Here is a 22,444-nt window from a genome sequence, read left to right as displayed (position 1 = left end):
TGAGAAATATATGTTGCACTTGCTGAGGATTGGATGTAAGTCATGAGAGAAAGAGGATTTTGGCCTGAGCAACTGGGTATAGGGGGGTACCATATATGGGGTTATCACTTAGTGACATGCACATGGCTGATTTGGGGGGTGGATATAGAGCTCTCCTTAGGATTAGTTAAATTTGATATGCTGGGGAGGTAGCTGGATATCTGGGTCTTTATCTTAGTGGGAAGATCAGTGTGGCAGGTACAGATTTTGGAGTTAGCAATATAAAGGTAGCATTCATAATGACAGAACTGGACAAGATGAGATTGGGAGAAAGTGCCGATAGGGAAGAGACGAAAGGCTCAGGATGGGGTCCAGAGTATTCCAACATTTAGAGACTCAGCAGACAAGAAGGAGCCAACAAATGAAACAGAGGAGTGGCCAGTGAGGTAAAAGGTAAGCCAGGGGAGCATGGTATCAGGGAAACCCAGGGAAAAGTAGGTGTAAAAAAGGAAGTAGCTAATTGGGTTAAAAGCTGCTAAGTGATTGGGTAATATGAGAATAGGGAATTGACCATTGGTTTTGAGACCCTGATAAAAAATGAAGGAGTTTTTCATGAAGGTGGGTGGGGTGAGGGATGAAACCCAAAAAGGTAGGTTGAGAAAAGAAGGTAAGAAAATACAGACTGAGTATAGATAATTTTGAGGGGTTTGGGTGTGAAAGACTGCAGAGAAATGAAGTAGCTGGAGGACAGTGTGGGAGTGAAAGACAGGTGTTTGCTTTAAATTTTTTTTTTAGATGAGTGATATTAAAGCATGTATGTGAGCCAATGGGAACAGTCCAGTTGTGAAAGGGCAGTTGATAACACAAGAGAAAAGGGAAAACTATAGGGTCAAATTCCTTGAGCAGGGATGAGATCCCATGTAAACATGGAAGAATGGGTCACAGCTAGGAGCTGGGACAATTATTCCGTCATATCAATAGAGAAGGAAAAGTGGGTTCTGAGTGGCTTTAGTGGTAGGAAGATGAGGTTAGTTTCATCTGATTCCTGAGTTTTGTTTTGTTTTTCACTCAGGAATGAGTCAAAGTCATCAGCAGAGATTGAGTGAGGAAATGTGTGGTCTGTTGAAAACAAGAAGTTCTGAAATATTTGTGCTGGAGAAAGAGAAAACAAATATCCTAGGGAAGTAGGGTAGGAGTGCTGGGCAGTGTTGAGTTGAGATTAGTCATCATGAATTTAAAGTAAGATGTTTAGCTCAGAGTAGGTAGATAGTTTGGTTAAGCAGATTGGAGGCTTAATCAGATGAAGAAACAAAGGGTACGGCCAATAAGGGTGTTAGGAAGGAAATGATTCTCAAACTAGATCAAAGCTTCTAAGCTGGAGGTAAATGAGGGCATACAGGGGCGGAGGGGGGGGGCAGTGTGGAGTAGTGATAAGTGGTAGGGTCAGTGCAATGGCGGCCCCTGTGTGGTCAAGAGACGATTGGGGCAGACAATTGAGTCCATGAGCCAGGAGGGCTGGAGGTGGTGGATGGTAGGGGCATGACTGGAACTGTGATTTCAGAAGGTGTATGGTTATTGGTGATGATAAGATTTTGGGAGAACCATAAAAGTGTGGATGGCTGGAGTGGAGTGAAGGGCACATCCTCTCAACTGAATAGAAAAAATCTGCAGAAACAGAGGATTGTTGAAATTTCCAAGTAGGTTGAAAGAGTAAGAGTGAAGAGAATGAAGCCAGCTGAGCACTAAAGCCCTTGATGAGCGGGGAGTGGTCAGGAGATAGCCAGATCACAGTAAAAGGAAGAGGTGTCTGATGGTCAAGTCTGGTAGATAAAGGGGAAAAATATGTTTAGAAGTAGCATTCAGGGTAACAAACCACCTACTTAAACTGCAGCTCTCAAGTATGTGGGTGTGTTAGTTTCTTGTAGCTGCTGTAACAAATTAATACAAACTCTGTGGCTTGAAACAACAGAAATTTATTCTCTCACAGTTCTAGAGGTCAGAAGTCCAAAGTCAGTATTACTGAGCCAAAATCAAGGTATTGGCAAGGCTGTGCTCCCTCTAGAGATTCTAGGGAGAATCCATTATTCCTTGTCTCTTTCATTTTTTTGGAGGTTCTTGGCACTCCTTGGCTTGTGTTTTACATCTCTTCAATCTTCAAAGCCAGCATCTTCAAATCTCTCTCTGCTCTATCTTCACATTGCCTTCTCCTCTGTGTGTGTGTTAAATCTCTTTTTGCCTCACTCTTAGAAGTGTACATTTGATTGCATTTTGAACCGACCCAGATGATCCAGGATAATCTCCCCATCTCAAGGTCTTGAATTTAATGGCATCTGCAAGAACTGCCATATAAGGTAACATTCCAGGAATCGGAATGTGGATCTCTTCTTGGAAGGTCATTTTTCAACCTACCACATGGAACATGGAAAAAAAAAATCAGCTTTTATCTGAGAGAGCTGGTGTGGAACCAGAGTCTTCAGAATGGTCATTTTTCAATTAAAATAGTACTAGTTAGTAATAGTGATAATTTTTACTTTTTTATTTTTCATCTGGCTGGGACCTTTATTATGTCAGAAATAAGCATTCTATGTGACTTGAGGCGGTAAGAATAATTATTTCTGGATTACTGTAATAAATCTTTGTCAAAACACCAACTATCTCAATAATCATACACTTATTTCATTCATAAGAACTTCCAAAAATAACTCTTCTGTATCAAAAAACTTACAAATGGCACAAGAGAGTTAAATAATGATCTATGGAGGAGAGGAGGAAAATTCTGCTAGGGGAAGCTCTAATGAAGCATTTTCTCCATTATATTTTTGATTGATATAGTTCATGGAAAAACCTCACTTTGCCTTCCACTTTTTAGTGATTCCTCTGAGAGGGAATGCAAGAAACCAAATCTGAGGGGAAAAACTGCTTTCATAATCTCAAGTGTCAACCACAAACAGGCTTTAAAGCTTGAAGAGATGAGAAAGGCAAGCATGTTTTCCTTTAAACATTTCAATAAATTTACAAAAATATTCAGCAATTATGAACATATTGTTTGTATACTTAAAAATGCAACAATTTTCATGCTTTGAGTATTTTAAGGATATTTTGTTCTAGACGATTCAAAAGTAAGACTCACACGCACACATACTATATAACAGGAATTCTCCATATGATTGGCATTGTGGACTCTTCTAACAGTGTCAAACAATGGGAAGCCAAACATGATCACATATGTACTGTAAGGACAGCCTTGACAATCACCTATGTCTTTGTTTCCTGCTCAGTGCTTCTGCTAAGTTCAGCAGATGTACAACCATGACTTGTTTCCAAATGTCCAACCCCCCCCCACTGACTCACCACAATTGCGTAAGTGCTAAGTTCTCAGCATTCAAAGAAAGAATGCAGGTGACCCTTTACTTCTCTCTGGTCCCTTTACCAAACCCCTATGTCGCTTGTGACATTACTTGTTAATAGTCCACCTTCAAAAAAAAAAAAAAAAGGAGGTACACAAGTTTGCTAAGTTTCACCTAACCAAATAAATTTAAAAATAGATAAAATACTTAACTTCCTGCAACACAAACCTTGGTTTTCACACTCATTAGAACATTTTAGAATTACTCAAACGTGAGAATTGAAAATGTGTGTGCTATTTGGAATAGAACTACTGAATTTATTCTCCAGAAGAAAAAGCAGACCTGAAGCATCACATTATTGGAGCACTTGAAACATGCTGACAAGTTCTTATCTTCTAAACTTCCATGAAAGCTGCTTGCACAAACCATTTAACAAATATCTGCCCCTATTAAACAAGCCAGATATCTGATGTATTAAGGAAGTCAGAAGCTGGTCACTTCACTTCTTTCTGTTGCCTCCAGTTGCTAGAATACTGGCAACTCACATAAATATGTATAATGTATCCATGTAGACTCCCAGCATTGAACTGATGGGATCACATTTTAACTCCATACACTGGTACTCTTCTGCATGCTTGATTACTTTCTGTGGGTCATACAGAAGAAACATGCTGAAAAGAACGAATCCACCCTAAATTGCCACTGAGTACAGAGTGGCACCAGCCACAGTGGTAGGTGGAAGAAACATAGATCCCAGTGAGGACAAAAAGACGAGACCCAGGCCCATGCTCAGTGGTGTTCCCATGTTCAGAAACTTCTCGCTGGGCACACACATGGCCACGGTGGAGAGGCGTCCCACAGTGCCAGCCGTGTACCATGCATCTCTGATGAGAAGAGGCCCCCCTAATATCATCAGAGGAGCCACCACTGCACACATCACACCAGAAAGTAATAACCAAGCAAGATGCTTTGGGCCTGGGCTCCTGTCATATGATATCGACTGTACCAGCATTCCAGCTCCAATCATGGCTGCATGACAACTGGTGCAATCAAAGGTTGTACCAGTTGTCACCCAAGAGCCTCTCATCACCAAGTTCATGAGAGCAGGAGTTCTGCTCACTGCCAGGGCAGACAAAGCTGTTAAACCAATACTTCCTTCTAAGTACATATAGGTGGAATGAATTCTACCCTTCACATACTGAGGCCAAATTATAGCCTTTTCAATAGCGCCAATCTCATTAGACATTTCCAAGCCACAGTAGCACAGAACACCAAAACAGACAGCAGCTCCTCTAGCAATAAAACATCTCATCTGATCAATTTTAAATATTTTTTCCAATGATGGTTCCAAAGCTGCCTCTTTTGAGTCCTTGGCCAGTTTTCCCATGCCAGACCCCAAGTCCTGTCTTGGTGGCATATTCCCTGCTGGGTGTGAAGAGCCATCGATTCTTTGTGATGGAATTCTTCACAACAGGGGAGGCCTTGGTGAAAGCTGGGAGGAAAACTCTGGAAGGTAGTGTCCAGAGACACACAAGTCTTGTGGCCAGTATGGTGGTGCACCTGGTTTACCAAGCAGATCTGAAATGCGCAGTTCGCGTTCCGGGCGGCGAAAGGCAACCAGGCGCACTTCCCGTGCCCTCCGCCCGCCTCTTACTTGATAATTTTTACTTAATAAAAATTGTGTTGAGCTAAACTCTCAGACTATATGAACAGAAATCAGGGAAGGAAAAGATGAGTAGAACTATGCTGAAGTCTTCATCTTAAATAGGAAAAACTCAAGAAACAACTTCTTAACGTCAGCAATTGGAGAACAATTTTGCAGCTTGCTTTCAAAAGTATTGACAAGAACTGTTGCACCATGCCAGTCACCCACTTTTAGGGTTAGCAAATTTTATCACTTTCCTGGTCTGCCTTCCTCTCTTCTGCTGTCTTTTCCTTTTCTGGTTAGAAGTGTTTCACATGCATGATGACATTTTATATTTCTTTATCCGAATATGATACCATCTGGAGGCATTCTGCATTCCTTTTGGCTTTGGACTTTTTATAACCTGTGATCAGAATATAGATGGTTAAAGATGCCTACTTTATCCAGTTTCCTATGTAGGATTTATGTAATGTTAGTGCTCATTTATTTTGATATGGAGATTGAACTTGGGAGTCTATGCATGGATTTAAGCTGTACACTTAGCTCCAGGATACAGAGAAAGCTCAATGCAACTGAAACCTTGATAGTGCTGATTGGCAGGATGCCAAAGGCAATCTAGAGGGAGTTATGAGCACCAGATGGAATAACAGAAATTCCTGGTTGTTCTACATTCGAAACATCAAGAATCTAAACCTTTCTTACTAACTTCACTGCTTCTACTTTACTGTTACTGACAATTGTAACTAGTTGACCTACTCACTCACCCTTCCCCACTCCCTCACCCAGTCTATTCTCAACACAATAATCTGAGTGGAGCCTTTAAAAACAAATCAGACCATGCTCAAAACCTTCTAGTGAGATATATGCACTCTTGATACTACGTATAAAATAGATAACTAATGAGAACATACTGTATAGCACAGGGAACTCTACTTAATGCACTGTGGTGACCTAAATGGGAAGGAAATCCAAAAAAGAAGGGATGTATGTATATGTATAACTGATTCATTTTACTGTACAGTAGAAACTAACACAACACTGTAAAGCAACTATACTCCAATAAAAATTAATTAAAAAACACCTTCTAGTGACTTCTCATTTCACTCCAGCAAAAGCCAACATCCCTACAATGACAGCAAGGCACCACACAGGGGACCTGACCTACCTCTCCTCTCATTTCCAAACACTTCCTCCCTCACCTGTTCTGCTCCAGCCACATTGATGTTTCTAGTCACTCCCAGCTCAGGATCTTAGCTCTTGATGTTCTGTTGGCCTGAAATGTTCCTCCTCCAGTTATCCGCATGGCGTGTTCCCTGACTTCCTCAAGTCACTGCTAAAATGTGACCCTAGGAGAGGGGCTTCCCATGACCCCTCCTTATAAGGTAGTCAGTCATCCCCCTGCCCAGGGTGCTCCCCTTCTCCCTTATTCTTCTTTCGTTTTCTCCATGGCACTTGTTCACATCTGACTCACTCCAAGTGCTGCCATGTATTTTGTTAGATTATGGCACCCCTATTAGAATGCAAGCTTCACCAGGGCAGGCCAGTTGTTCCGTGTATGGCTGGATCCAGGCACACTGCCCAGAATACGGCACAGGAAGCACTGAGTATGTATCTGGGGATGGTCACCCCAAGTACACCTCTTGACTTTCTTGGTAAAGTCTCAGACTCTTTATTATGAGATAATGGTCATGAAAAGAGACCTCCGTGACAGGGGACTGGAGAAAATATTATAATGAGGAGAAAGATCCTAGCTGAGTGTTGTGGGTTGAATTGACTGTGTCCCCCCAAATTCATATGATGAAACCCCAACCCCCAGTACTTCAAAATGTGACTGTGTTTGGAGAAAGGGTCCTTAGAGAGGTGATTAAACGAAAATGAGGTCATGAGGGTGGGCCCTCATCCAATATGGCTGTTGTGTTTATAAGAGGAAATTTGGACACATGGGGAGACACCAGGGATGTGCACACAGGGGAAAGGCCATGTGAGGACTCAGTAAGAAGGCGGCCATCTGTAAGCCAAGGAGAGAGGCCTCAGGAGAAACCAAACCTGCCAAGCCCTTGGTCTTGAACTTCTGGCCTCCACTTGTGAGAAGAAAAATTCTGTGGTTTAAATCACCCAGTCTGTGGTATTGTTATGGCAACCCTAGCAAATGAATATACCTAACTTCAGGGAAAACTGATATTTTGAGTTGGACTTACAAATGCCTGGGTCTACTTGTATATATGAAGCCAAATGGAAACAAGCTCATTAAAGGTTTCTAAAGGCACAGTGGTTCTAGAGAGTTCATGATTACTGAGAAAGAAAGGTGTCCTACCAGTAGCAATTGTATAGAGCTAGGTTGACTTCAATCCTAGAATAATGAAGGCTCCCCTTAGGGGCAGACCACGACTATCATTGTCATCACCATTGATACCAATGCTGCCCTACCATGTGCCAGGTCCTCTTCCAATGATTCCCATGCGTGCATGGAGTCATCCAATACTCACAATAGCTCTGTGAAAGTTTATCACCTCATTTTACAGATGAGAAAACTGAGAGACAGGTTGACAAAGTTGCCCAAGGTCATATATATATATATATATATATATTTTTTTTTTTTTGCGGTACGCGGGCCTCTCACTGCTGTGGCCTCTCCCGTTGCGGAGCACAGGCTCAGGACGCGCAGGCGCAGTGGCCATGGCTCACGGGCCCAGCCGCTCCGCGGCACGTGGGATCTTCCCGGACCGGGGCGCGAACCCGTGTCCCCTGCATCGGCAGGCAGACTCTCAACCACTGCGCCACCAGGGAAGCCCGGTCATATGTTTTAAGTGGCAGAGCCAAGGTTTGAATTAGGCAGTGTCTCTGGAGCCCGTGCTTTTAACTCCTGCACTCCACCTCCTTTTATATATCTTCCCCTGCCTGCAAAAGGCTTTTTCCTGCACATTTAGATTTGCTAGTCACTGGCCTACAAGGACAAGTTCTTAGCTTAGCCTTCTATTAGCACAAACCTATATTTCCAGCTTTATTTTTATTATTCTCATACATTTAGAAAAATTGTATCATCTTGTCTATCAACTTTTCCTTGCTCTCCTCCCCCTCCCCCATATCCCTGCTTTCTTGGTCTTTGCCTTTTTTTTTTTTTTTCCCCTTAGGTCATTCTAGTTTCCTATAGTGTCTTCTGTCCTCATTCTTACCTATTATCCTTATCTAGAATCTACTCTTGAAGACCAAATCCAAACCTTACCTCTCCCATAAGATCTTACATTAACTCTCCCTTCTGAAAATTTCATTGTACCCACAACTAATTTGAGAATTAATCACATACTTTTTAATTGAAATTTTTCTATCTTTGGCTCAATATTCTGTATAAATATTCTTAAGGCTTTACTTTTCACCAGTTTTATGTCTCATCTTCAAAATAGGTTTAATTCATTGAGGGCAGGGATAAAATATCTACTCCATATGATACTTTGAACATAACGAAAATAGAGATTTATTGATGTTCTTTGATTTGGAAAAACAGTCAAAACAGAAGAAGGAAATAATAAATGTGGTCATTCTAGTTAACAGCTAGCACCATGCTGAATGCATTATATACACTAGCTCATTTATTCCCTACAATATATAAGTACTATCTATAAGTAATATCATTATCACTATTTTATAGATGAGGGAAATATGTATCTTAGAGGTACTATGTAGTTTGTCCAAAGTGACACAACTTGTAAATGTTAGTGCTAGCATTTAGAAGTGTTGTGATGGATTAAAATGAGGGATTTATAATAATGAGGGATATAAATAGCATGAGTTACCAGAAGGGAGAACACAAATTGACCTCCAAAGTTCTGGTAGCCACAGCCTAGAACTTTGTTGTTCACCAAATTCGGTGTTCTTCTTGGGCATGCAGCTGGACCACTGCAGTTAGATGTGGATTTATGCCTGAGCTCTAGCCAGTGGGACTTGAGCACAAAGGATGGAAGCCATCTCTGGTCTTGTCTCTTCCAGGACTGGACAAGGATGCTGCTGCTTTGACCCTGCAGAATGGCAGAGCCACAAGATGGAAGAAACCTGGGCCCCTGAATCACCATGTGGGGCACTCGCTTCTGAGAGGGGACATCACCTTGAGACTGTGACATGAGCAAGAAAAGAGCTTATTGGAGGGGCCTACTTGTTACTGCAGCCTCATTTACCTAACTGCTACATTCTAGTAATTGTCAAGGCAGTCAGAGAGCTCTCAACCCTCCTGGCACTGAACCAAGTATTTGCTGAGGAGTGTGAAAGCCATCTTATAACACCTTTCACTCATCAGTTAGCAGCCTCTATTTCACAGGTAGTGGGGTGATACCAGTAGTGCTTGTTCGATCAGCGGTGGCCTATGATCTATTGTGACACAGTTTTAGGTAAAATGAAACAAACTGAAAAATGATACCTCTTATGGTTATGAGGAGTAGACATTTCTTATCCAACCCTAAATTAGAAATTCCCTGATCCAGGCACACCAGGTTCTAAGGTTTCTGTATTTAAATGACCCAAATACAACACTTTATAGAACAATTGAGAATTTATAAGGCTCCATAAAAATTCAAATTACAGTACTTCTTGTTACCTTTGTCAGTAGTTCAAACATAAAGACTTTTGAAAATATGTGGAGGATTGATACAATTTATGAAAAACATTTAGATGAGTGACAGAGTCAGACATTTCTGTTACAATGATGAGCTGGAGGGAGGCAGTTTTGGCCAGTTACAATCTCTCTCTCTCTCTCTCTCTCTCTCTCTCTCTCTCTCTATATATATATATATATGTATATATAAATATAATTTTCCCCCTTTTTCATTCATCAAGCACCTATCTGATGTCAAGAGCTGCCCTCTGTTAAGCATTTCTAGGCATTTCACCCATTTCATCACCCAGCTCTGTGGGACTCAGGAGAGCAGGGCTCTCTTCTGGGTATGGACTCAACCTTGATTCAAGCCTTGGAAGGAACTTGAGAATTTCATGTCCACTCTCTCCCTCTCACACTCCTTTCTTCTTTTCTCTCTTCTCATTATCTAACAGTTTATTGATTCTCAGGCCCAGGGCCAGATTCTAGATTGGCGTCATTTTCTTCCTCAGTGCAGGCGGCTGCAGTCTCCCTCCATGACAGTAGAGGGCGCCAGAAGACCACAGCCCCGTGTAAATCGGGTTTATGGTCCAATTTTCCTTCTCACATGGAGCAGGAAATGGACAAGTGGTTTTTGGATGATAATGGAGTTTTCTCATTTTCCATTTCTTTATAACACAAGTGACATTTTTTGGCAGCAGCTGAGAAAATAGACTAATTTTCCCCACATGACCTCTCGTAGTCTGCATCAATGTCCCTTCTCTCCCCTCTTCATACTCTGTCTTCTCAATTTACAGAAACTGTTTTTGCTTCATGATGCACTTGCTAGATTATCTGTGGGGCATGTCCCAGACACCACAAATTTCAAGGATCCCTTCTCTACTCACCTGAGTTGGCTGGCTCACTTCAGCTCATTGTATTGAAAGCCTGAAAAATGAAATCATTTGTGAAGAAGCTATCCTCTGGATCTCGTAATAAACTCAACGTGTCTTTTGGTTGATGTGTAATTTGGCAGATTCGTAGATTAAAATGGTGGTGGGAGTGTGTTGCAGGGATGGATTGGGATTCTGCTGCATTTACATTATGTACCGTCTCCAGTAGGCTTTTTATTGCCATAAAACATGAGAGGCAGAGAAAAGGAAAATTGTCTGGGCCATTATCTCTGGTGCTGTGGAAAATTCAGAGACCAAAGCTGCCACAGCCAGAAATGACATTTTTCTGCTGGTAGGGATTCTCTGGTTTATTCAGAGCCATCAACTCCTGTGAATATGGTCCAAGTACAAACATTTTGTATTTGGCCAGGATGCAATGAGCCATATTTTTCCAGAAGACAGGGAATGTCAGAGAAAGGAGAGACGAAGGTCATTTAGTGCAGTTCACTAACTCTGTAAACAGCTCAGAGGCCTAAGGGCACTCAGCCTGTTGGATCTCAATTCTCCTCAGTCTGTGGTTCTTTCTCCCACATCTTGTCTTATTGTTGACTAAGGTAACCTGTCAGGGAAATTGTATTTTCTTAGACTTGCCTGAGGATGAAGGCAGGCAATTCTTATTTATTTATTTATTATTTTTATTGGAGTATAGTTGATTTACAATGTTGTGTTAATTTCTGCTGTACAGTAAAGTGATTCAGTTATACATATATATAATTCTTAAAAATATTCTTTTCCATTATGGTTTATCATAGGATATTGAATATAGTTCTCTGAGCTATACAGTAAGACCTTGTTTATCCATGCTATATATAATAGCTTACATCTGCTAACTTCAACCTCCCACTCCATCCCTCCCCAACCCTCTCCCCCTTGGCAACCACCAGTCTGTTCTCTATGTCTGTGGGTCTGTTTCTGTTTTGCAGATAGGTTCATTGGCGCCATATTTTAGATTCCACATATAAGTGATATCATATGGTATTTGTCTTTCTGACTTACTTCACTTAGTATGATAATCTTTAGTTGTATCTATGTGGCTACAAATGGCATAATTTCATTCTTTTTAATGGCTGAGTAGTATTCCATTGTATATATATACCACATCTTTATCCATTCAGCTGTCGATGGACATTTAGGTTGTTTCCATGTCTTGGCTATTGTGAATAGTGCTGCTGTGAACATAAGGGTGCATGTTTCTTTTTGAATTATAGTTTTGCATGGATATATGCCCAGGAGTGGGATTGCTGGATCATATGGGGGACATCCAGACTCCACACCTCAGGTGTTGTGGGTCACTTCTTGGGAGCCCCCATGGGGATTGCAGGGACTCTGTGGGGCTTGACCACAGGGAATCTGCGACAGAGAAGGGGGAGGGACTTGCAAAAACCAGCACTGGGGTCTTGGCAGACCCAGTCCCTACCTGCAGAGACAAAGTCTAGCCCCAACCAGCAACTCTGCCTGTCTGCAGAACCAAATCGGCAGCACAGTCTGATCAGGGAAGCATAGTCTGGCCCCCTGCTGAGTGTAGTTCCGGAATGTTATTCAGTGCTAAAGAGAAATGAGCTATCAAGCCATGAAAAGACAGGGAAGAACCTTAAGTGCATGTTACTAAGTGAAAGAAGCCGATCTGAAAAGTCTACATATGATATGATTTCGACTATATGACATTCTGGAAAAGGCAAAACTATGGAGAGAGTTAAAAGGTCAGTCATTACTAGGGGTGGGGTTTGGGGGAGGAGTGAATAGGCAGAACACAGAGGATTTTTAGGTCAGTGAAAATACTCTTTATGATATTATAATGATGACTACATGGCATTATATATTCATCTAAACCTATAGAATGTATAACACCAAGAGTGAACTCTAAGGTAAATAATCGACTTTGGGTGTCTATGATGTGTTAGTGTAGGTTTATCCTTAGTAAAAAATGTACCACTCTGGTGAGTGATGTTGATAATGGGACAGGCTCTGCACATGTGAGAGCTGGGGGTATACAGGACATCTCTGTACTTTCCTCTGAATTTTGTTGTAAACCTAAGACATATAAATAAATAAATAAATAAGTAAGTAAGTAAGTAAGTAAATAAATAAATAAATAAAAATTTTTTTAAAAAGAAGAAATGTAGCTAAAAAGATTTGGACAAAGAAACCAGGACATCTGGGTAGAATTCAAGCTCTGCCACTTACTTCCTGTGTGACATTGGGTGTCAACCTCTGTGGTTTTTAGTGGCCTCATTTGCACCTTTAGGGGATTCTTTCAGATGTTTGTTCTGGTCTTTCTGGCACTCCTTAAAATTGCATGAGGACGACTCACATATATTAATATTTATTCCAAAGAAATAGAGGAAGAATTGGTCGAAAGCATCCTTTTCAGGTTTCCTCTAACTGCAGTACACAAGAGATATCCATACACAGATGTTAAAAAAGAGAATATGGTTATTTTATTTTAAAGTCTGGTTGGTTTTGAAAATAATCAGTTGAGTTTCATCCAACAAGTCATAACTAATTTCATATTAAAAGTATTTTATCCAATATTTAAACCCAACTTTTCCTCCTAAATAAATTAGCATGTGTAGATTTTCCCGAGATTGTCAGGGGCAGTAGACGTCAGTGGTGGTGGTTTGAGGAGGGTGGTGAGGATTGCAGATCACTTCAGCTCAGGGATGTGAACTTAGTGTTGCCTTCTGAGCTCAGAACCTCAGACTGGAGTTGATTTCATCCCTTCACTGCCATTTACAGGCCAAGCCCTGGGGTCCTCCCTTTAGTCGTCTAAATCTTAGTGGGGGCAGAAAGTTTTCTGCTTAGCAATTGGGATGGAAATCTAAGAGGTTGTAGAACTATATGGAATCTAAGGGGAAAAAAAAGGTCATAAAGAACCTAGGGGTAAGACGGGAATAAAGACGCAGACCTACTAGAGAATGGACTTGAGGACATGGGGAGGGGGAAGGGTAAGCTGGCACAAAGTGAAACAGTGGTATGGACATATATACACTACCAAACGTAAAATAGACAGCTAGTGGGAAGCAGCCGCATGGCACAGGGAGATCAGCTCGGTGCTTTGTGACCACCTAGAGGGGTGGGATAGGGAGGGTGGGAGGGAGGGAGACGCAAGAGTGAGGAGATATGGGAACATATGTATATGTATAACTGATTCACTTTGTTATAAAGCAGAAACTAACACACCATTGTAAAGCAATTATACTCCAATAAAGATGTTAAAAAAATGCAGGAAAGCAGAAAAAATTGCTTGGATATAGAGCTCCTCATTTGGGAATTGTCCAGGAAAAAAGAAAAAGTGATTTTTTTCCCCTTCCTCCCTTGGGCAAGTTTAACAGTCCATGTAGGCAGCCAGGCTCAGGGAATAAAGCAGAGGTATCCCATTTGGGCCTGGCCACTAATAAGAATATAATGTTCCTTCTCCCCTACAGTCATCATCATAGTTCAGGTCTTCTGGAGTTCCAGATTCCATTTCTATTTCCTTCCAACCCACCCTTTTAAAGCAACAATCCTCTTCCTCACCCTGGTCTTTATTAAGCTGGATCTCCATCATTCATGGATTCAAGGCAGAACATCTCAGTCACGTAAGGACCTTCAGAATCCCAACACTGCCTGCCTTTCCCTTTTCTCCTGCCAACTGATTTCCCTACATATCAAGCTTCTTGTTGTTTCCTCTTGGAGGGGTGGTAGCTCATAGGTTCATGCCCCAGCCTTCTGGCAATGCCCTTTCCCTCCTATTGGCTTGGTGAACTCCCATGAATTCTTCAAAACTTGTTCCAGTTACCATCTTCTCTTGGACTTTTTGCACCTCCCCAAGCCACAGTCCTTTAAACCTCCTTACATTTTCTTACTGTACTATACACACAGGCCTCCACTTCTGTTTTCATTTCTCTTTCCCTAATTAAATTGTGCCCATTTTGTATTTATCTTTATGGCCCTGCATCCTAGCGGTATCAGTCATACAACTGAGGGCAATAAATGTTGGTGGAATAAATGAATTTCTTGGTACCTAACTTTTGGTCTTGATAAAGTGGGAATGTTATTTCACATTGGTTACATACAGAGAGAAATGAATGCAGAAGGAAAAAAACAAATTATTTTTTCCTTTGAAATCCAACCCTATCTTGTATGGACTGCTTTTATTCTGGCTGCATATCAGTACTCGATCCCTGTTTTACGTAAACATGGACCCATAGGAGACATGGTTGTTTAAGAAGTGGAAGGTAGCCATAATAATAAGCTAAGAGAACACAATAGTCCTGAATGGGACCCAAGTAAGAGCTAAACAAATCAGACAATGGTAAGATAAAGTTAAAGACACTGAGATATTTGCTGGCATGTGGAAGAAATATTTCTCCATTGTGTAGGGGTAGGTCATTCATATGCAACCCAACTATCGGTTGTGTGTACCCCCGAGTCCCTTCACCTTCTGGAGTCAATGTTTATTTTAAAATCCAAATAAGATATTGCTATGGAAAATCCCACCTGTGGATTTTTGCCGAAAAAAATGCTGCAATGTGCTTTCTAAATACTGTTCTTGGTTTCTACTTTCTTTTTATTTTTTATTGAAGCTTTGTGGGAACTGAAGGGAGCACAGCATAGCATCATGAAGACACAATTTAAAAATGAGCATTAGATTTATTTTCCTAAAATTCCCTGCTATTGGCTGTTATATGGAGGTGATGTGGTGGGCTGGCCTTCCTTTTTGTGGCTCATGTCTTCTGTTTATCCCTTCCTATCATCCTGCCTGGGTTGCCTGCTGAGATTCAAAGTTCTTCTCACTTAACTGTGTCGAGCAATTCACTTCTAATTTTTCATATCCTTCCAGATTATGGCCTGAGGTGGGGTGGGGGTGGACATTCACAGTGAGGTTCAACACAAGGCATGTATTTTTCTAAATGAACAGCATCTCCTCTGATCTGATGCTATTTGGCAGGTGTGCAGAAGAGACCACAATCTGTTCTGAGCAGTAGCTTTCTGCTTCTGGGTAACCATAGAAATAGTTGCTTTCTAGGCTCAGAATTTTCTAGAGCTGAAAACATGGAAGCCCACAATGTCTAATTTGGAAGCAATATTAGAACTCAGTCAAATAGGTTATATCTATGTCTTTTCCTTTCCTTTGTCCACATGTTTTCAACAGTTTTTCCTCATGATATGAAAAGGCTATAATGGTAAGTTTTCTTGTAGCATCAATATTGGCCATGACCCCAAAATGAGTCAGGTGCTACCTGCAAGCTTTAGTCAGCCCTATTCTTCCTTATTCAATAATCCTTTAAGTTGATCCAATTTAATTATTCTTTTAGTGAAATTGAACTTGAATGTCTCAAAATACTATCATTAAATATATTCAGCTTTGATTACTGTTACAAACTTGTCCAACAAATCTTGTGAAATTTATAGTTGTTAGCAGTCAAACATACTAGCAGTGGGACACCCATAACTAGCTAGTCTGTTAAAAATATCCTCAGGATAGTAAAAATAATAGCAACAATGGCTATAATTAATTGAGCATTCCTATTTGTCAGGCACTCTTCTAAGCACTTAACAACATTTCTTGGAAGAAAAAAACAAAGTTTCCCTTCAAGAAAGGGAGGCATTAGCAGGTGGTCTATTGGGCTTCATTTGGCCTATGGGTTTCATGTTGGATTTTTTCTATTCCAAATGAGGTGAAGAGTCTAAGATCCACAGAGGCGAGGACAGTTGTAAAGCCTTGGATTCACATCAGCTGACACTCATTTTGGTGCACTTTGCATTATGGCATCTGCTCCCCTTTATCTGAAGGGTTTTGGAGTTTCCATTTTTGCAGAAGGGGGCATGTGTTTTGCAGCTATCTGGAAGTAGTCAACAAATAGCAGGCAAGGGGCTCCGTGGTTATTTTATTCATATGTTAGTAGGAACATTTTGCCATTGCTTTCAGAAAGTAATTAATTATTATGGATTCACCTGTGACTGATTCAGGAATGCAGCTGGACATTCCAATAAAAAGTTCCACTGCTATGACCCTCTATTAACCTGATAAGTGCAGTATATCATCTTAGTTATACACTAAAGCTTAAACTTTATAGAATAGAGACTAGCATGGAAAATAAGACAAAATTTCTAAATGCACAATCATCTTTTAATAATCTGGGGCTCTGTGATACCCAGCCACTTTGTGTCTGAGCAAATGACAGATTAATTCAGAAAAAAAGAAAAAAAAAAGTAATCCAAAAGATTTCCTCATTACAATTTTCAATTCAGTTGAAAAAGTCAATTTAACAGTAGCAAATTTTTTTTGCTGCTAATGATAGAAATTGTTTCTAGTTAGTCTAAGCAAGAAGGAAGAATTTAATATAATGACCTGGGATCCAGTGACAGGAATGCAGCTGTGACTCAAAAGGGATTAAGAAGGCCAAGGGAAGCCCAGGAAACAGGCTTTATCTATATTTTGCTTTCATTTCTTTCTGCAAATTCTTTTCTTTTTCTTTTTTTTTGGTCTGTCTTTGCAAATCAACTATCTCTGCTACTTCTACTCATACGATAATGGCTGTGCCCCAGTTCTCAAATTTATGTAGTTTTCATATAACTGAACCCAAACCCACATTGAGATTTCACTCTCTCAAGTTACAGAGCTCTGATTGGCTCATTTTGGCTCTGGTGCTCGGCCACTGCCAATCAAGTGAGTCCTGAACAGTGGTTATGTAACTAAAACGTAGCTTGAAGAATCAGAGTGGAGAACTGTTCTCAGGGAAAAGGAACTTGTGAGCAGGACACACACTACAAAAGTCTCTTTTATTACCATGTCAACTAGGTCTCTGTGTGAACCAGCCTTTAGAAATTCAAGGACTATGTCGAATTCAAAGACAGTGTCTCTTCTATCAAGCCAGGCGTATTTTTAGACTAGATTGTTGAGTATGTAATTAGGTCAACAAATTTAAAAATCAGCCCGAATAAACCAAAATGTTAATTTGAGTTTGCTGTAAACCAAAAATATATAATGGATCCTAAAGCTAAGTGGAAGTGCTTTGGATTCTTCTTTTTTTTTAAACATCTTTACTGGAGTATAATTGCTTTACAATGGTGTGTTAGTTTCTGCTTTATAACAAAGTGCCTCAGCTATACATATACATATATCCCCATATCTCCTCCCTCTTGCATCTTTATTCCTGTCCTGCCTGTAGGTTCTTCAGAACCATTTTTTTTTTTTTTTTAGATTCCATATATATGTGTTAGCATATGGTATTTGTTTTTCTCTTTCTGACTTACTTCACTCTGTATGACAGTCTCTAGGTCCATCCACCTCACTACAAATAACTCAATTTCGCTTCGTTTTATGGCTGAGCAATATTCCATTGTATATATGTGCCACATCTTCTTTATCCATTCATCTGTTGATGGACACTTAGGTTGCTTCCATGTCCTGGCTATTGTAAATAGAGCTGCAATGAACATTGTGGTACATGACTCTTTTTGAATTATGGTTTTCTCAAGGTGTATGCCCAGTAGTGGGATTGCTGGGTCGTATGGTAGTTTTATTGGATTATTCTTGACACCACACCCTTAATTCATGGGGGCTGATGATGTTTAAGATTTAGCTTAAATAAGACTACTGCATTTCTTGCTGTGATCGATGGTCAGATCCTTGGAGACTGTAGGGTTTTCAAGTGCCTGCATATAATTATATAAATCAATCTAAGAGGTGCATGAGTAGAGAAAGAGGAAATTCTTGTCATGTTCCTAATGTATCTTTTGTATTCTCGTAAGACTTGAAAGAAACTTGAGAGATGACCCAGTTAAGATCCCCTCATTTTACAGATGGAAAGTGAAGCACAGAGCAGGGAATTGACTAGTCCATTATTAAATGATGTTTGAGTGGCAGATCTAGTATTAAAATCCTAGATTCCAGTCTTCTTTTTATTATGTCCTACTATTAATAGTACGACTCACAAAACATATGACAGCACTGCTGGGGTGTTATATTTTCACTAGATTTTAAATTAATTTTTCCAACATCTGGATTTTACTTATTCAAGTCTAATTTTTGATAAACAGGAAACTGAAAAAAAAGTTAAATGTCATGTGCCAATCTCCCTCGACCAAATGGTGTGGGGTTAGAGTTTTTGAATTCCTGGATTGTAATTTGTCCAAGTTTTAAATATATATTGTATTATTTGTTTTTTTCAATTTGAAAGGATACCTTATTTGATTTGCAAATCAATCTTTATTTTAATTTCAAGATATTTTTTCTAAAAAAAAAGTGTTTGATGGAAAGCCTAAGCACATTGGTGATTATAATTTTTTAAAGTTTCAGTTAAAATTATTATTAAAGAAAAGCAGACACATATTATAAAAAAATAAAATAGGATTGCAGGAGTCCTGCTTCCTAACATTGAGTTATGCTCCCCAGGAGCAGAGACCTTCAACTCTTAGCTGACTCATCTGAATTTTATCTCCATATTTCTAAATGTGCTGAAAAAATATTGATTTTTTTCAGTTTTAGGTATTATTTTACCAACTGACTTTCTGTGCACAGCTTTTCCAACTCCTCTTCTCCTGAGCTACAGTTGTGGCAACGTTTACATGATCATAATGTTATTACCACTGAATTTTGGATTTCCCCAAATTGTAATATTGGGAAGGTGGGGGTAGAAGAAGCGTGTGTATATGTATAAGTGAGGGATGTTAGTATACACAAATCTAAATCATTTTTTTCATTGTCAGCAAATGAAATAAGATATACAATTTTTAAAAAATCAAGTGTTTAAAAAAAGAAAAGAAATCAGACTTCTGGGCAGACTCTGCTCCTTGGTAAATGTATTTTAAAAATTAAAATGTATATTTTTTATCAAAGAAATACACAATTACATGTTACTCTTTTGAATAAGGGTTTGTTTTCCTCAGCATTAATCATTGCCTTACTTTTTGATTTGCCTGTTTTGCACGTTATCAGTCATTAATTCATTCTAATATGCTCTACTGGAGTTGCACGCCACTTCTCAGTTGATAGTCTATCAATTCTATTTTTTTCTTGGAGTCACCCACGTTGGAACTTTCTAACTTCTTGTGCCAGCCTTGGTAGGTTTCTGGGCTTGATGACCAACTAACATCCTGGGACGTCTCTTTACCTTCATTCTGGAAACTTCTTCCCCTTCTTGTGTTGGATCTTCTGTTTCCTGGGTCCTTTTTCTTGGGCTACTTTCTCATTTTGTAGGGTATATTTTCCAGTCATTTGTTGACAGTTAAATTTCTTTTTTTTATACTTTGATTCATGAATTTATTCAGAACGAAATGATTTATGTTCCTATGGTCTCATTACATTCACTGGAAAAAAGGTGACTGCGAATTAGGGTTGTTCATCCCAAAGAGTGGTTTTTATGGTGGGGAGAAACGTCTGGTGAGCTGAATGCCGCCTCTTCCTGCCCCTGACCCACAGGCTCGGCTCCTTTGCAGGCACAGTGGAGGTAGGGGGTGACATGGGGCCTGGGAGTTGGGCCCTGTTTTATCTCTTGAGTGTTCTGTTCTATTATGGGCAGTAGACAGACATTGCTGGGCAGTCCAGGAGGTGTAGGAGCCGCTGTGGATGGGGCAGCTGTCTCCCTCGGCGTGGAGCTGCTGCTGACCTCAGGCCAGCCCCCGCCACCCCCCGCTGCCTAGGAGAGATGCCTGCACTGTGAGTATGCAGACCTGCAGGGTGGGCGGGGAGCTGGGCCGCTGGCCCAGGGCTCCTATAGTGAGTTGTTAGCAACTGCTCCGTGCCAGGCTCTGTGATGTTCTCGGGGCGCAGCCAGGCCAGGGAAGTGTGTAACACAGACACAAGGGTAAACTGAGTCAGCATCTGAGCCAGCATCCATGCGTGTGAGCTCCATGCAGACCCTGGCTCACGTGTTTTACATGTGTTGCCTCATTCACACTCAACAACAAACCTGGGCCATTTCTGCCCTTCTTATTCTCATTTTATGATGAAGTATTGGTAAAGAGGGGTAAAGTCGCTTGCTTGAGTCCACAAAGCCAGTAAGTGGCAGATCTGGAACCTGACCCCAGGCTTTTTACCGCCTCTGGACAAGGTCTAAGTGCCTCTGAACACTTGACTGCAAACATTCTTAAGTGCGGGCAGTGCCACCCACCAGTTACCAACACATACAGTCAGCAGCTTTGCCTCCAAGGTGTGTCCTCAGGTTGCTCAGTCCAAGTTGCCTGAACGGCCCTAGGCCGAGGTCCTTGTGGAGCTCTGTAAAAGCCAAGGTGAGATTTGGCAGACACGGGACGGTGAGGAGGTATGCTTCCTCACCAGGTGGGTGTAGTCAGGTCCTATCAAACCAGAGGGCACTGTTCTCTGTTGTTCCTGTTGACTATGACCCTCATACATGATTGTAAATAATAATTCCTTCTTTGCCTGTCTCACTCTGTAGGTTGGAGAATCAGCTGAGATAAGAGATTGGAACATGTTTTCTTTTCCCAAGTGCTGTATCCAGGTGTGCAAGTGGTGTGTTTACAGGGATACAAGTGAGCATCAGGCATGAGATGAGATTACACTTATAATTCAGATGTCAGGAAATTTAACCATAGACAAATGCAAAAGGCTTTTCTTTAGCTCTGTTAATGGAGGAAAGGAATGACTGCTTTTTTGTCAAAATGAAGGTGCTTGGTTTTAAACTTACTCAGTTCCTGCCAGTTTGAAATGTTGGCTCATTTCTTTTCCGCCAAGTAGGTGGACATGGAGCATTCGGCTCAGGTCAGGCAAACAAAGCAATGCTGAGAAAAGACTTCTTTTCTAAAATGATGGGGTTTGGCAGTTTTCCCATGACCTGGGACCTCTAGATCCCCAGGAGGCAGCGAGCTACTTTGATCAGCCCCATGTAGGACACATAATCTCAGTGCCATTTACCTTGACCTGGGCTGTCAGAACGGGATATAAAGGCCTGATACAGGTAAGAAAGAAAGCCTAGCTCTGTAACTCATTGAGGAGAGATGAATGGATCTGGGCCTGGGTGTCAGAACTGCCGGTGGGGCTCCCTGATAGTGAGACAAGGCCTCAGCCCAGATGCTCAGAAATGTAGCATTGGGCTCTGATTTTTTTCTTTTTTGTGGATGATGCCATCTTGGTATTTATTGAGGCTAAGTGCTAAGTTCTCTGCTCTTAGAGTGAGAGGGAATACAGAGGTAGATGCAATGGATCTTGCTCTCAAGGTACTGACAATCTACCAATGATACAAGACGACACCTCATAGGTTCACCTGCCCAGCTTAGACCAAGAGCTCCGGAAAGCAGGGCAGCACCTTGTCCCTCTCTGCTGTCTTTCATGGCCTCGTACATAGTTGGTGCTCAAGCATTTGTTGTTATGATTTACTCTCATGATTAAATGCAAATGGTGCAGCTTTTAACTCTGGTGTGGCAAACAGTTTTGACTCACCTGCCTACTCCAGTCTGGGGGCCGTGCCTGATTGGGCACCATGGGAAGCTGCATTAGGGTGCAGTGGGAGGTGTGCTGGCTGGAGACCAGCGAGCGAGGGTTGTCTGCTACAGAGGACTTGGGGAACAGAGGCAGTAGGCACATGGCGGTCATTTGCCTTCCCCGATAAGCTCATCATGCTTACAAAAGAGGGAGCAGAGGAGTGCTTGGAGGAAATGAAATGCCCCAGTATTCCCTGAAAGGGTGGAGCAGGATTTAGATCAATAGGAAGAAGTGCTTTCAGTGATGGAGAAGACCAATGACAAAGACTCTAGGGTCCAGTGAGTCTGACATATATGTCAGGGTGTTATGGGAGCTGGCAGATATAAGCAGAGGGAGTCTTGGAGGAGGAAGGGGAGTCAGGTCGGATGGAGGCCCTGTGCCTGGTGGAGTAGCATATCAGTTGGTTTTTGGTGGGTAGAGCATAGACAGATCGTGTAGAGGTCTTTGGGGATGCCAGATGGATGATCTTAGATGTGATACAGTCCTATGCTTTTCAAGAAGCTTTCCCAAATGCTCCAGACACAATTGGTTGCT

The 22,444-nt window shown here is 41.1% G+C and overlaps 1 pseudogene; it reads right to left on the bottom strand.

The window, feature by feature from the left end:
- Window positions 1–3,825: 3,825 nt before the first annotated feature.
- LOC101287556 (growth hormone-inducible transmembrane protein-like) lies at window positions 3,826–22,012 on the bottom strand (annotated as a pseudogene).
- Between the last annotated feature and the right edge of the window lie 432 nt (window positions 22,013–22,444).

Source organism: Orcinus orca, chromosome 19, assembly GCF_937001465.1.
Source record: "Orcinus orca chromosome 19, mOrcOrc1.1, whole genome shotgun sequence".
Lineage (NCBI taxonomy): Eukaryota > Metazoa > Chordata > Mammalia > Artiodactyla > Delphinidae > Orcinus > Orcinus orca.
The sequence above is the reverse complement of the archived record's forward strand: the minus strand, read 5'-3'. Positions and strand labels throughout refer to the sequence as shown.